This window comes from Lissotriton helveticus, chromosome 7 (genome assembly GCF_964261635.1).
Source record: "Lissotriton helveticus chromosome 7, aLisHel1.1, whole genome shotgun sequence".
NCBI lineage: Eukaryota > Metazoa > Chordata > Amphibia > Caudata > Salamandridae > Lissotriton > Lissotriton helveticus.
The window spans coordinates 629,925,455-629,941,707 of NC_136068.1; the positions used below are offsets into that span (position 1 = coordinate 629,925,455).

The window sequence follows — 16,253 nt, forward strand, 5'->3', positions numbered from 1 at the left end:
AGGTCCAAACATCGCCCACCCTGCTCCTAACCCCGGGTTCCTTCCCATTCTGGTCTAGCGGACTAAGCTATAACAGGCTGTCACTTCCTTATCTATACAAAACATTTCAGCTGGACCTTCAGGAAAACTCAGCCAAATCAAAAACTGGCAGCCACCCCGAGAGGGCTGTTCCAAAGGAGCACATGCGTAAGCCGCCGTAGCCTCACAGCCAAATATCACTTCGGAATTCTATGGGCTGGATCAGGATTGGCTGAGGTGCCAACAATGCTCCAATCACAGACCGTCTTACATATTGTTAGTACCGCCCATTCCTAGACTCCTCCTAGAACGAGTAAAGCCTTTCAATTGGCTGTTATTCGACCCGGAAGTTCTAAAATTATTACATCCGTTAAAACTAAAACAGATCAACACACGACGGAATTGTTAAGCTGAAATCACAGGCGGTCGTGTAAGTTGTGCAGAGGTGGTGGCCCCCCAAGTAAATACGCAGAAATACAGAGTGACTATAAGTGTCTGCCCCATGCTAGGTGGGTGGTTGAGTGCTCAATTAGGACGGGTAATGAAACCCCCAGTCGAAGAACATTTGCAGATCAGTGTGACTGAATGTTCTTAGACTGGAATAAGAAGCGAGGAAGGGCAAGATTCAAATGCAGTGACAGCTTCGGATGATCCCCAAAATTTTAATAAATGACTGTTACATTAGAATTGTATTGTGCGCTGACGGTAGTATTGTTGTTATAGTAGCCCGATTGATACAGACACTGTGATCCATTCAGAAGATTTTTTGGGGGGTGGCGTGGGTTGAGGTGCTGTAGTATTGACGTTAATTGGCTGAAATGTATACGGCGGTCAGCATGAAAAAGAACTGATTCCGCAGGGACGATATCTGTCGATTAATATTAATGTGCTGGTTTGCCGGCATACAGTTAAAATGGTATTCATTTGGTCTCGTTTGAACTCTCAGCTGAATAGGAGTCAGCGGTGGCTTGCGTTTTTGCACTAACATTGTGCCAGTTTCAAACACTCAGTTTATTTACATTATATTGGTAAACATGTAAATGTCGGGGTAAAATATTGTTTACACCTTCTCTCAGGATGTTCCACTTAAAAATGTGCTTTGAGTTGATTAAGCTGTCCGATTGCATGTTTACATTGGGTTTGCGTATTTGCGCAAACACTGTACTAGCTTTAAAACTACTTATTGGTTTTAAGATATACTGTAGACGTAATTATGTATTTTAGGGTATAATGATTGTTTGCACTTTTTCTCAGGATATGTTATTCTACGATGTTATACATAGTAAAAAAAACTCTGCAAAAAATACTAATGTTTTATGCTGCAAAATTGTTTTGGTTTTAATTAACTTAAACAATAAACTTGAACTTGTATACAGGTTTCTGATGGTGCCGTTCCAGTTATGTGCTGTTGGCAGAGCCGACCCTTGCTCAGATAGTGCCCTGGGCAGAAATAGATGTGGCGCCCTCGCTGCTGAATCATATGAGACGGAGTGGGCCCCTTTTGTGTTTACAGTTCAGTCTACAGCTATATACAGTACGGACTGGCCTTTGAACACAAACATCTTTGATACTCTGCCCCACACCCACCAAACTCCCCTAAATCACCCACTGCTTAACCCATTCATCTTGATGCCAAGTTGTTTGGGGGCGGGTGAGAGGGAGATTGTAGTGTAACAAATTGAACTGATGAAATATTTAAACAACACATGCTCCATGTTAAAATGAATCAAAGTACTTTTACACTAATTTACTTGAGCCAAGTGAAAGGGGCGCTGTTGTTTGCATGACCTTCAACAAGCCAAATCTGTTCCCCCTGTGAAGATTGGCTTCCTATTCCTGGGTCCAGCTTGCCCATAACAAAAGCCGACTCTGATTGCTGGATTGAGATGCTTGGGGGACACTAGCCCTGATAGTGTTACGATCGACCAGGCAGCACTTTATATAACTGAGTGTTTGAGGTGAAGTCCATAATCCCTTCTATAGATGTCTAATTGCTTCTCAGTCAGCACAGGCATCAATTAGGGTGAACATTTCACACCAAGGCATTACCGACACTGCTTGCTGTCCTAAATATTTCGCCTACAATTCATTTATTTAAGGTGTGTTAGTCTAATTAGTTCACTGGTAGCAAAGTAAGACTACTGCAGCCTGAATTCATTAGGTTATCTCACAAAAGTCCAGATCTGGAAATGTCTAATGACCTAGAAGCAGGTGGTCACCCTAACATTCACTGATCAACTGACTCCCACTCACGGTCTGCAGTAGTGTATAGACTCCCTCCACTCTTTGTGTTGCTAAATATCTGCTTCTCCAGTCCCTTCCATGGTGCTACATGTTGCATTATCTACCACCTTCACAGTAGTGCCTTTGCCTCATTCCATATGCACTGAGAAGACATTTGTTTGTGGTGCCAAGACACCTATGCCTTTCTCACATCTTAGCAGTGCTTAACACTTTTTTCACTCCTCATGTTCCCCGTGAGAGAAGAGAAAACAGTTTAATATGTCCTACTCGAGGGGTACCTTAAACGGCCTGCCCGTTTGACTCTGCAGCATATACGCTCCTAACACCGACTAAGGCATGTTTTGAATGACACTAATCTGCAGTGCTAGCTCAGAAGACTCCTGCACCATGGATCTTAGGAGGAGAGTACAACTGCGTCCTGGACTTGCAGCTCGATTGTTCTCACTCCCCCATCTCCCATATGATCAGACAGAATGTTTTGTGACCTGGGTGATGCTCTAGTTGTTGAAAGATGTGTGTAGGACTCTTAAACCTACCTCTCGAGTTTACTCTCTTCATTCAGTACTCCGCTATCTGTGCGACTCAACCTTGTATTGTGATCCCACATCCTGCTGGCCTTCCCAGCTGTAAAATACTATGGCCGCGTGGTGTTTGACCATGACGGCCACACCATTGACTTGCAATGAGGGTATCCCTCACCCTCCGACCCCTATGTGGCGTTTGCCCCAAGACTGTCTGGAAGATCCCATAGTCCGGGGCGCCCAGTAAACACATATCTGCAATTAATTTTCCGGCAGCGATGGCACGGCCTATAATGCGCTCCTTGAATGGGATCTCTTCAAGGTGGTCTCCTGTGGTATCTGCCTTCAAGAAATAGTAGGAGTCCGTCGTACTGTTGAAAGAACACACGGAGGCGGAACATCGTTGCCATGAGTGGGAAGCATCTAGTCGGCCTGCACTGGAACAGGCTAAGCGCCACCATGCCTACCGTTGGAGCACCTGCCGTGTTTTAACCCCACAGACTTCGCAGCTAAAACCCATATAGAGGGCGATAAATCTGGCCACCTTCTTACAAGGTTAATTCGATAGGAGCAAAGGGAGGCCCCATCCCCAAGTTGGTCTCCCCTTCAGGTATGGTCCTCCATACACAACATTATTTCAGAATTCTAAATATATTACTCCCACATCTATATAGCACCCAAGTTGATACTGGAAAGGACCGCTGACTCTTACCTTACACACCTCACTTGGCCAAATATCACTGTGGCTCAACGAGACACCTTAGATTTAATCATAACACCGGCGGATGTTAAGCGGGTAATCTAGGACCTGGCCAGGAACAAGACTCGAGACCTTGACGGCCTCCCTATAGAATATTATGCACATACGCTAATGTCTTAGCACCTCGCTTAGCTGTTGTATACAAAGAGGTCCTTCAGGAGTTTTTACTACTCCATCACCAAGCCAGATCGGGATCCTACCATACTGCTTCTCACCGCCCTATTGGGGGCAGACCGCAAAATCTTGGGTAAAATCATATCCGCCCGAATACTACCAGAACTTATTCACCCAGACCAAAATGGGTTAGTCCCAGGACGCAGCACTTCCCATAACCTTCGACACCTGTTCCACGTTCACGATTAGGTCCAGAGACCGTTCCCTTTTGCGGTGTGCCTGGAGAAGGCATTCGACTCATTGGACTGGAGCTATATTTTTCAGGTCCTGGAGCGGATGGGCATAGGCAACCGCCTTCTGTCCTACCCCGTTCCCAATACACAACCCCCCTTTTGTGAGCCTGGGTGGAACAATACATCTCCCAATGCCTTCTCAGTCGAACTCGCACACCGCAGTGGTGTCCTCTCTCTCCCTTGCTCTTTGCGATGGCCATGAAACCCCTTGCTACCTGACCGCCGAAATGATATACACTGGCGCATCTCCCTTGCGTACAGGACACACGCATTGTCAGTGTACGTTACTATCTTTTATTGTTTCTCCACGATGTCCACGTAGACCTCATCAAAAGTGAATTGTAGTAATTTGCCAGACTATCTGGCTTAATGGTCAACTTGAACAAATCCTCAATCTACCCACTTCACAAATACCTGACCCTACAAGAAATCATTCTGGGTGGCGCTTCTCTCACCTGCGGTTCGTGCTTAGGAATTTGAATATACCATGCTCTTTCTGATCTTTTCGATAGCAATCTGCACCCCATACTAGTATCGTTGAAATCCCGGACGTCTTTCTGGAAAAAAAAACACTGGCAACAACTGCGAGGATCACACTGTCAAAGATGATGATCCTACCATGACTATTGTACTATTTTACAAGTCTCCCAGTGATACCCTCTCGTAGCTTTTTTAGGGAAGTCGACACTGCTGACTGATCTTATATGGGGAACTGGTCGCCACTGGATTGGCTTGATGAAGTTATAATTGCACACAGATAGGGCGGACTTGGTGCTCCTTCCTTCAAGGCATATTGTTTAACAGTCCAACTGCAATGGCTGTCTTGGTGGATAGCGTACTGCAATCTCAGAGAAACATGCCACCACTCCCCATCACTTTCTGCCTCTGCTATTAGAAAACTCTTACTCCTGCGGTGGTCCACTGGATCCCCCTCCCACTTGCTGCAAGTACAGATAGGCTACAAATGCCTGATTTGAACCCACACTGTAACACAACATGTTCTCCCATATGCCCCAGTGTCTCTTCTGCAGAGCCTTTCCCAGTTACCTGGGGACATATATATGGCCTCAGCTTTACACAGCTGGCGAGATTGCTCTCTGCCCACAGCGATGACCTGTTTCCGGACAGCCACCTTTTTTCCTTTGAATAGCTCCAAGCAGACTTTGACCTTCTGGCTGGAAAGTTTGTCACCTGACCCTAACTTCATAATACTTGTCATATACTATGGCTGACCAGTGATGAAGAGCCCCCTACACACGCAGTACGGCATGTGCTCCTCACCTTAGTAGAAGGAGGTCATTGGATCACATGGCTCTATAGGGGGATCCGTTGCCACACCAGCATTTCCATAGGACCCCTTCACACCATGTGGGAAGAAGATATAGGGAGGATGCTAAATGACACGGAATGGACACACTCACTGGTGTTCCTTCATACTGTCTTGAAAAATGGCAGGTTTAAAAATATTCAATTTCATATCCTTCACCATGCTTATTTGATCCCGCACAACTCAACCAGTATTTTCCCACTGCAGACTGTCCCCACTGTAACTCATGAAATACATGCTATGGTTCTTTCCCACTCTGTCCAAGTACGAGCTATTCATGCCGCACATTGCGACGCCACTGAGCTCACTAATTTATACACTTGGGAGGCCTTTGGTTTTTTTGAATGCTGAAAGAAACCCACTGTCCACACTCGTTCTGCTGCCATTGCTTTGTTGGCTAAGAAAACATCATGCTGCATTAGAAGGACCTGTTTGCTCCAGGACTGTCAGCTTGGCAAGGTGCAGGACGCAAATGGGGGATGACAGTGGGAACCGCCCTCTGCTATGAAGAGGCATGCCCCAGCCGCAGATGTCCTGTACCTTCGGAATGTGACACACTTTTGACTCATTCCTGTCCTTTTTCTTCCCCATTTCACCTTATGTCCCCTGACTATCTCCCTCCATGAATCCATCACACCAACACCTCTGCTCCATGAGCCCACCACATGCACTACCCCTGTACCTGTGTACGCGACTCACCTACCCACTTGTGCTCCCCTCTAATCTCCCCCTTGCCAACACTTGCTACATAATCACACAATGGACATGCCTTCATGCTTACCCTTGCAACTCATCTATATCGTAACCAAACTACCACATGCCCTACAGCAGTCAGTACCCATTCACTGTATCAGCCTTTGAATCCACCTCTTCCCATCTAGTTAAGTGGTTTCACATTACCCTTTTCATATACTCTTTGACACTGATGAGGATTATATTATTGATTGTATCACTCGAAAAACACATTATGACTCGGTGTCTCCAAATGTACTTTGTTTTCAAGAATGTTTGTTTATTGCTTTAATTGGAAAGCTTTGTTTCACCATGCGTAATGTGGTCGTGGGCAATTAATTTAATTAATTGAGCCGACATTTTCTTCATTATCACATATGAGAGCACCTTCAAATGTGCGAGTTCAGCATGTCTGCTGTATAAAAAACTCTTTTGTATGATTTAATGGACTACACTTTCTTTCCATATATAATACAAATCTAGCCTCATACAGGATACGTTTGACCCCTGATTTGCCTCTCAGTTAATTAACAACATTTTCATCAGGGCAAGGACATGAATGTTTATCAAATCATGTTTAAAAACTATCACTTTTAATACATAAATAATCAGTCAATCAATCATGGCATTTGTAGAGCGCACTACTTACCCGTGAGGGTCTCAAGGCGCTAGGGAGTGGGGAATGCTGCTACTGCTCGAAAAGCCAGCGGCTAGGTGGGAGGACGATCTGCCGCCGGAGGTCGCTCTTCGTATGCGGAGGACTGTGGCGAGGGCGAGGTCGGCGGAGCAGAGATGGCGGGAGGGGGTGTAGAAGCTGAGTTTTCTGTTGAGGTACGCTGTCTGGTGTTGTGGGGAGACTTGTGTGCGTGGGTGAGGAGCTTGAAGGTTATCCTCTTGTTGACGGGGAGCCAGTGCAGGTCTCTCAGGTGGGGTGTGATGTGGCTGTGGCGAGGGATGTCGAGGATCAGGTGTGCAGAGGCGTTCTGGATGCGTTGCAGCCGTCTCAGGAGTTTGGCCGAGGCTCCTGCGTAGAGGGTGTTTCCGTAGTCCAATCTGCTGCTGACGAGGGCCTGGGTTATCGTTCTTATTGTTTTGGTGGGATCCACTTGTAGATCCTGCGGAACATGCGGAGGGTGTTCAAGCAAGAGGAAGAGATGGCGTTGACCTGCTTAGTCACGGAGAGGGTAGAGTCGAGGATAACCCCTAGGTTGCGTGCATGGTCAGTGGGTGTTTGAGCTGTTCCCAGTGCAGTCGGCCACCAGGAGTCGTCCCAGGCCGAGGGGGTGGATCCGAGGATTAGGTCCTCCGTCTTGTCTGAGTTCAGCTTCAGTCGGCAGTTCCTCATCCCTTCGGCCTTCATTCCTTCGTGGAGGTTACTTTTGGCGGTGAGGGGGTCTTTTGTGAGGGAGAGGATCAGCTGGGTGTCGTCGGCATAGGAGATGATGTTGAGGTCGTGCAGTCGGGCGACTTGGGCGAGTGGTGCCATGTAGATTTTGAACAGCGTTGGGCTGAGGGATGAGCCCTTAGGTACGCCGCAGATGATCTCGGTGGCTTCGGAGCAGAAGGGGGGAAGGCGGATGCTCTGTGTTCTGCCGGAGAGGAAGGAGGTGGTCCCGCCCAGGGCCTTCTTTGGGATCCTGGCGCCGTGGAGGCATGTTCGTAGTGTGCAGTGGCAGACTGTGTCGAAGGCGGCTGACAGGTCCAGAAGGATGAGGTCCGCTGTTTCTCCGTTGTCTAACAGGGTCCCGATGTCATCGGTGCCGGCGATGAGGGCAGTTTCGATGCTGTGATTGCTGCGGAACCCGGACTGGGAAGGGTCAAGGATGCTCCTCGAGGTAGTGGGTCAGTTGTTAGTTGACGGTCTTCTAGATGACCTTCGCTGGGAACGGGAGCAGGGAGATGGGCCGGAAGTTCTTGAGGTCCCTGGGGTCCAGGCTTGGGTTTCTTGAGTAAGGTGTTGATCTCTGCGAGCTTCCAGCTCTCCAGGAAGGTTGCTGTTTCGAAGGAGATGTTAATGACTTTCTGGAGATGGAGTGCGATGGCTGTGCTGGCTTTGTTGAAAATGTGGTGTGCGCATGGGTCTGACGGAGATCCGGAGTGGATGGTGTTCATGATCTTGATGGTGTCGTCGTCGATGATGTTGGTCCAGGCGAACAGGTGGTTGGTGCGGATGGTGGTCGTGGGGGGGGAGGTCTCGGTGGTAGTCGGGGCAGTCGTGTCGTTGAAGCTGTCGTGGATGTCTGCAATCTTGCGGTGGAAGAAGGTGGCCAGCGAGTCGAACAGGTCTTGCGAAGGTGGGGCGTCATTGGTGTTGGAGCTGGGGTTGGAGAGTTCCTAAAGCATTAAGTGATAGCCCACTGTCATTTGTAATCAGCAGATTTTACATTGAAATGGCCACAAACGTTCCAACTGGCATGCAGTTTACTGATAAAACTATATTTAGGGCCTTATTACGATTTTGGCCAGAAAAGCTCAGAACGGCATTTAGATTTTCCCAATCCGAGTCGGAACCCATGTTTCTGACCGACTCGGAATCATTTCCGACCCGTTGATTACAATGGTAGATAACCGTTCGGTCTGTCTGACTCTGTTCCGGCTGGCATTCGGAGACTTCTAGTCAGTCGGAGCAGAATCGTACAGCTCTACGGACCGTTCTTCCGACCAACCTATTATGATGTCGAATTCGGACATCCTTTCCGACTCTGTTTGTCTGACACACCTGGAGGCCTCCAGTTGGGGCCCCTAGGGGGTACCCATGGGACCTCTCTTTTCAACCATGCATAGTGTGTCAAGCACCATGGGGTGCCAGGTGCAAGGTTTTCTGCAACCACTCCTTACTTCAATGGGAGCCTGTGTTGTTGGTCGGAACACAGGCTTCTATAGAAGCCAATGGGAGTCCGACCGAACAGCGTTCATAGCGGTCGGTTGGACTCCCCGAACCTGAGTTGGTCGTAAAAGATTCCGACAAGGAACCAACATTGTAATGAGGTCCATAGTGTGCAAACAATAATTTTTGGTAATAGTTTCTGCAAATATGTGTCATTTACGCATCACCAAATAAAGTGTTCTGATTTGTTTTGCTCCTATTTAACTCTTTGTTTGCATCACACTTCTTAATTACAAAAAAGTGCTTTTGTAATTCCTGATATATTTTGAAATATTTGTAATATTATTTCACAGGATATTTATTGAAAAATTGTGTCAGCGAACAACTGATATCTTCAGAGAGCTCACTTGACCAAAATCTCTAACTTTAGTGAGAGAGAAAAATAAGCATAATTTTCCAATCAGCAATTAGTAAAAAGACAAACTGACATTTGCCCGTTTTCCTTAAACAGACAGCAAATGTGTCAAGATAAAAACAAGATTTAATGGTATCTTTATCGCTTATTCACTTTCTGAATGAACAGAACACCTGCTCCTTTCCAGCCTAAGTTTACTCGCCGGATGGGATTGGTAGGTCCTAAAAATAACTTGACCTGATAAAATTGTACTCACAATTGCGAGTGGGCGAGAAGATTTTTCAAGGCCCGATGATATTGGTTGCGATACCAACTTGTCCAAGTCCTGTGTTATTTCCTGTTGCTCTAAAATCTCCTGAATGTGCTCAATCCATATCAACAATATGGCTCTTGGCATTATCCCTCCATTTCCGTATTTAGAGGTGGTTTTCGTCAGTCATTTATTGTGGTTAACTTGAGTTTCAGCCTGGCACATGACTGCCAATCCAATGGTTACCTTAATAGGCAGTAAGCCATTTGTTCCACTCTTGCAAATATAGAAGTGCCAGTGTGTAACAATTGCTACATTTTGTGCTGGGGTTTTGAGACTCACTAAAATCAAATTTTTTTACAATTAAAAGTTACTAAATTTTGGCGCTATTTGCTGTTATTACCCGTGAGTTCCTCCCATTGTTTTTGTCACTAGGAGTTGGGTCTAGGGTACTTAGATGGTCAAATTACAGTGGCTCCTTCTATTATCGATTTCCATCTGGTCCAACCCCAACACTATATTTAACCACTGGATTATCCTAGATTGCTTCGAGATTGAGCACTGTATGAAGACCCCCTTACCATATTGCAAACTGCAGTGGAATCGAACCATATCTCTTGTCTGATCATTCAGAGGAAATCTTGCTCTTGGCTAGATATCAAATTGGCACGATTTCAACTTCTGTGCTTCCCTTTAGGTCAGTATTGTACTCAAATACGGGTGTCCCAATGATTAGGGCTCCGTTCAGTCTCTTTCATAGTTTTTTAGGTCTCGCTGGCGAAAGCGCAAAGCGCGTTCTCGCTGTGAGAACTATAGTTGTCGGCTCAGCTTACAACGAGCCAAAGTGGAGACAGGAGATGGGCACGCGCAGCATTTGGTCGCGTGCATGAGCTTGTACCGTAGACAGCATGGCAGAATCAGATTACGACGCGCGCCTTGTTTCATTTCCGCGTTCTCCATTAGTTACCTAGCTCTTTGTCCCTTCACAGTTAACCACGTCGCTTGCATTTTTCTTTATTGAAAAGAGGTCACACTCGAGGACAAAGCACAACAAACCGGTCCGTCTTAAAATGAAAAACAAAAATCCCCAGTGACCTAGTTGTGTGGCCCCTCCTCTTTCGTGAACAGGCAGAAGCCATAGGAGCCCGTTGGGAGGGATATGCCAACGCCCCTTCTACCACCATTCTCTCTTCTCGAAACCTAATCACCACCACATCGTTTTCGCTTCTGTTTTTGTTCAGTCGAAAAAGATAAACGACGCTGCTCCCTTGCGCACCGACGGCCGCCCCCTCTCCAAGTGGCGTAATGGAATTGAGCCCCCCCTTGCAAGGTACATGCTCCGAACTAAACTAGGAGCGCACCACCCGTGCACAGCGCCGGAGGGGGCCGCCTGGAGCTCGGCCCCACGTAAATCGGCGGCTATCGTTACGCCAGGTCGATGTATCCCCTGCCCCTTAACAGTTTCTCTGATTTCAAACGCGACCGTGCCCGGACGCGGCTAACTGAGGTCTTAACAGGCAGTGGCACCGCACTTCCGGTATTTTGCTCCACCCCGTGGGCGTGGCTAGAAACACTCGTAGGTGTGGGAGGATAGACATCTCGGGGTGAAAACCTTAGCATGTAAGTGCCGTGGAGCTGGAGAGAGAAGCAGTGCTCGCGGTAAGTAGCTGCTAAGTTTCCAGACAGCTAATGTGTGACATTTCCATATTTTTCATATGTTTATGTGTCCGATTCAAAAGCCTTTTGAGGGATACTTTAGCACAAAAGTGAATGCCCATGCAATGGACACATTTCAGAAAAAATGTTGTGTGACACTTTCAGCCATTACTTATGTTTTGTTAGATGACAGCAAAGTTGAACCCTGCGATTTGAAGTTTTGTTCTTAGAAACAAAACAAAAAAAAACAATCTGAAAGTGGGACACATGACAGCAACTGGAGTACATTTTTCTTTCCTTTTAGTCCAGACAATGTGAGGGGAACGATAACAAGTTAATTAGGCGGAACTTGCTCGGTGCTTGTGAAGTCAGAAGACCAAAGGGATAATGTTTTTAACCCTGCATATTGCTGATTTACTACTGCTGCCTATAGTGTTGGCATTTATAAATGAGTTGTTGATAGTCACTGTAAAATTGAGTGTACAAGAATATTTCCACTCTGATGGTAGTTTGCGTAGACATATGCACATACATAAAATACTTCCAGCAGTGCGCCATGATTTGTGTCTAATAACTACCAAACTGGATGAAGCGGCATAACATATTACAAATATGCTATATGTGAACTGTGAGCAGATTAAAAAAATACCTAATAAAACGAAGTCAGCAACATGTGTTTTTATTGAAACGGACAAGAAAAAAACCAACGAGGAACACAGTTACCTCATGACTTAAATGTAGTAGTGGAAAGCAGGGAGACTGACAAGCCCGCAGCAACAAACACGGGGCGCGCTCCTACCATCTCAGCACGCCTCCACCCTAAACCAGCAATCTTGGTACTGGCCGTTTCGCTTTTGTGCTTGAAAGCCCCTAGTAGAAATGTGAAGGCAGAGAGAGGTGCCACTGAATTGGCGTGACATTAAATTTCAGTGCAGTGATGAAGCAATATGCACTGAAATGCGTTAGTCTGACATCCAGTGCGTGGCTCTTGGTAGGGCTGAGCTTTGGTGATGACAGCAAGGCACCAAACGTCACCTGAACAGGAGTGAGAAAAGAGTCCAGCAGAGGCAAAAGATCCAGAGAGAGAAGATCCTCAATGAATTAAAAAGCCTTGAAGAAAAAGATAGCAAGATTGTTGAACCCTAGGTAGAAAATGACAGACCAAAGATGGGGAAATTCACAAAGAACAAAATCCAAATAGTCACGGAACAAATCTGGTACACAAGTGAATAAGAAGTGTACGTACAGAGCGATGAAAAATCAAGAAATTGCATTTTTTGAAATGCATCATGCATTTCTGTCAGAACCCCTATCAGAGGGCCATGGGGCAAGCAGGAGCTCCTAGGCCCAACCATAGAGACTGAGGCCTTTAACTCCTGCTGTCATGGGGCCCGACTTACTATGGGCCCCGAGTAACTGGGCCAAGTACCTCTTCAGCATGTGACTCTCAGTAGTAGTGTGCGTCTAGCAGTCCAAGGCTGCTCGGATAGAGGTAGATTAAGGGGTGAACACAGGCTCACAACTCAAAGAACATTCAGTAGCAGCACTAAATGATTGTCCAGTCAAATACTTTCTTTTATGAAAAAGAGTAATTATATACGCGCACAAAGTAAAATATAGCATACACAAGCAATACGCACAGCCCCCCCAGGTTGGGGCGCTAATGTTTCGAAAGGCAGGTCCCTCGAGTCCATCTCCCCTCTCACTAATGGTAGTAATTATTCCCTATAAACTATGATCAACATACAGGTTAAGCAACTAGTCTCAGGAGTCCCACTCCGACTCTTCCAAAGTCAAAAGTGTACTTGTGCCCGAAACCCTATGCGTCAGAACGATTTCTCCCAGGGACTTCTGGCCCTGTGATCAGTCTTATCCATTCCTGCAGGAGTTGCACAATTGGAGTCCCTGGTAGTGTTACACTCTCAGATGTTGCGGATGGCTGAAACCATTGTTGACAGTGAGTAGCCCTTGCGATTCTGCAGGGGCAGTGGCTGGGCATCCATGGCGCTTCCTCAGGCAAGACAGTAAGTTCCCCTGATCCTTTTCACATGTGGGGATTGATTGCTTTAGTTTTGATCCTCAGCCTGAGCTTGGGAACGCATGTCACCACAGCATCCTCTCCTCTCGACAACCACACAACCAGGCAATATTCCTTGTCCTTCCAGATGGCCCTCTCTGGCATAGAGGGTCACTGACCTTACTACCCACACCAGTGATGGCTTGCTTGGCTCAGCAGTAAGCTCCTGTTCATGGTGGCCCCCTCTGGTATAGGTCACCATCCTCACTCTGTACCCAGGCTACGGGCTGTTAGGCACAGCAGTCATGCAATCTTCAAGACCGCCCCCTCAGGCATACTACAAGATCGTCAAATTCACTCCGCTCACTGATTATGGTCCGATCAACATGGCAGTCACGCTATCTTTTCCAGCAGCTCCCTCTGAACACAGACCACAACCTGATCGGTGCACCAACTTTCTCCTCACCTCGCTACGGTTATCCACTCACCAGGATTCTTCCATTGACCTCACTCCCTCCAGGCTCTCCTCTACTTCACATGGTACACTGGTCTGGGCAAGCAGGCAGACATTGGTGCTCCAGAGGCATGTGGTCTTGGATTTTCCTGGGTGATGACCCGCACACAGCTGGGGGACTGGCAGACCTTAGCCGGGTCACAAGCAGAAGTCTTGCACAGTTTCTCCTCCTCAACACAGAGCCCGATTGTCTGCTTGACATTTGACAATTTTGGGGGCCTTAAGCTCCGCTTTATATAGTACATTCCCAGACACCAAATGTGATTCAGGGTATGAGTCTTTTGGCATTGTAAATGACAAAGCTATTAATTTCGCTATTTTCAAAACCAACACATAAATACAAAATTTGTCATTTACAATACCAATAGCTCAAACTTTCCTAATGCGAGACCTATTGCATTGCAAATGCTTGTTAAAATATATTATTCTTTCATTACCAAAATGTTGTTAATGCTAGTTCTTAGGAAATGCAATTTTACCAAATGCATTTCGGCATTCTGTTATTAACAAATTTCTGATTGACACTTGTCTTGCTGTTGGATCATTTTTAGAACTGGCAGTGCGTGCTCGCAATACCATGATGTTTTAAGCAGCTGTGTATTTGTGTTGTGTGACTTTTAGGATTATTTTAGTATAATCAAATACATTTTTTATCTATATATAATGTCCATTGCGCTTTTACAATGGCAATGCTATTCTCCACATCCTCCATAGGGCTATGCCAATCACTTAAATACAATACTTCAAAGAGCAGCAGGATTGATCTCCAAGCAAAATAAATCTTACCACAATTACCAAATACTACTCTTCCCTCCTGTGGGTTGCCTATCACTGCTGAATCAGACTAAATATTGTCCCCTTTTTATGGCTTCCTTGTGTAACCTTCTGGGCCAGTGTCTACTCACATTAAATCTGCCTCATCTTTCCCCCTTTTTTTGCATTCCCTTCCCTACGACCTCAAATCAGTCATATACTGTTATTTTAATTGCACAGGTTGCAAAATTTTATGCCCAGCATCTCTTCCCTTTGCACTTAGTAGAAGGTTCAAATACACTTTATTCAGATGACATCGTATCCATAAAAGCACAAAAAACAACAGCAAACAAATAAAAAAGTGTAGGTTAAAAAGTCGTAATAATCATTAAAACCACAACAGCATACAATGTACAATTATTTTATGATTCATTCATAAAAGGCATAAAACTTAGGGATTGGACATCGTTTGTCATGCTCGAGCTGAAATTCTCAAAAAAGTGCCAGTGCGAAAAAGCAACTCTTCATTGTCCCAGTTAAGTAATTTTAAATAGGCAGACTGTTCCAGACTGATGGGTGTACGTTTTTTTAAAATAGGGAGTTAAGAACCACTTAATATATTGTAAATAATAATTGCAGAAGAACAGAAAGTGCTGGATAGATTGTCCGCTCTGACCATCGCACGGGCATGGAATATGATCAAGGTCATGGTGGTAACCAAGAGGGAAACATAATTCAAATTTAATGGTACCAGCCCTTAAGCGAAACAGGAGGATTCTCTCCCAATGGCTCATTGGTAGTCTGATATAATTAGCCAACTGGTGTGCACAATCCGCAATGGCCATTTAGCTATGGACAAGAGGTTTATTGTATTCCTTCTCATATCTTTCTTTTCTATATAATGAGCAGAGCGCGCTCCTGAGCTCACTTTTATTTGCGTCCATCGCTGTACTAGGGTCTGTGTAAAGGCTTTTCTTATTGACACTACAAAGGCTCTGGTGCACCCCTGACAGCTATGGTATGTCTTTACTTAGTAGAATGTTTTCCAGCACTGTCGTTTATTGACTACAATTAATTTCTGATTCTTCTGAATCAGATATACAGTGGCCAGGCCAGTGCAGGCTAACTCTTTCGTGCTTGGTTCTAACTAGTAGGCCAGGAGGGTGAAAGTCAAGATGTAGCTGCACGCACTGATCAATCAATTGAAGTGTAGCTGTTGATAAGAATGAGCACAGGGGCTTTTATTTTCAATGATATTTCAGGGTGAATCTGTTCAAATACGCTATTCAGTATTCTGACAGTTGGTCAAATGGGGATGGGGGAGGTGGGGTGTGAGGAGATGATTCATCGGTATTGTACCTGGCAGAGCTGGAGCAACTGGTTTGGGATTGAGCACTATGTGGGATCCCGCTTCCACGACAGACATCTGAAATAAAAGTCACGTAGGAGGTACCTGCAGTCAGCAGGGCACAGGAGATGTGAGGAGAGGAACATACAGAGAGAGGGTGGTTCGCAAGTGGTGGTACTTGATACCACATGCCGCAACGTTTCCAGTCGCAGTTGCAGGAACACATATTTTGGATGAACGAAACTGTCCTGTTTGTTGGGAATAAATGGATTAGGGAAATTGTGCATCTTTAGACTTATCAAAAGATTCAGTGCGAGTCTGTGCTGATTCCTTGGTAAATAGTCAAAGATAATAGCCATCGTAAAGCTGGGCCAGATATCTTACTCTCTGGTGAAAATAGAAACCTGCTGCTCCTTATCTGGCAGAGTTTGGAACTCTGAATAGCAACACTTTGAACTGGGCAC

The 16,253-nt window shown here is 45.8% G+C and overlaps 1 protein-coding gene across 2 annotated transcripts in view; it reads left to right on the plus strand.

Moving 5' to 3' along the window:
- The first annotated feature begins 331 nt into the window (after nt 1–331).
- The window catches only part of CD2BP2 (CD2 cytoplasmic tail binding protein 2), a 117,756-nt gene continuing 101,834 nt past the window's right edge, over nt 332–16,253 (plus strand). Inside the window, exon 1 of one of the 2 annotated variants that reach the window (XM_078652867.1) lies at nt 332–448. The gene's annotated coding sequence lies outside the window, so the exon portion shown is untranslated. Of the gene's footprint in view, nt 528–16,253 lie in introns of both variants that reach the window. The other variant, XM_078652868.1, reaches the window with a different exon arrangement.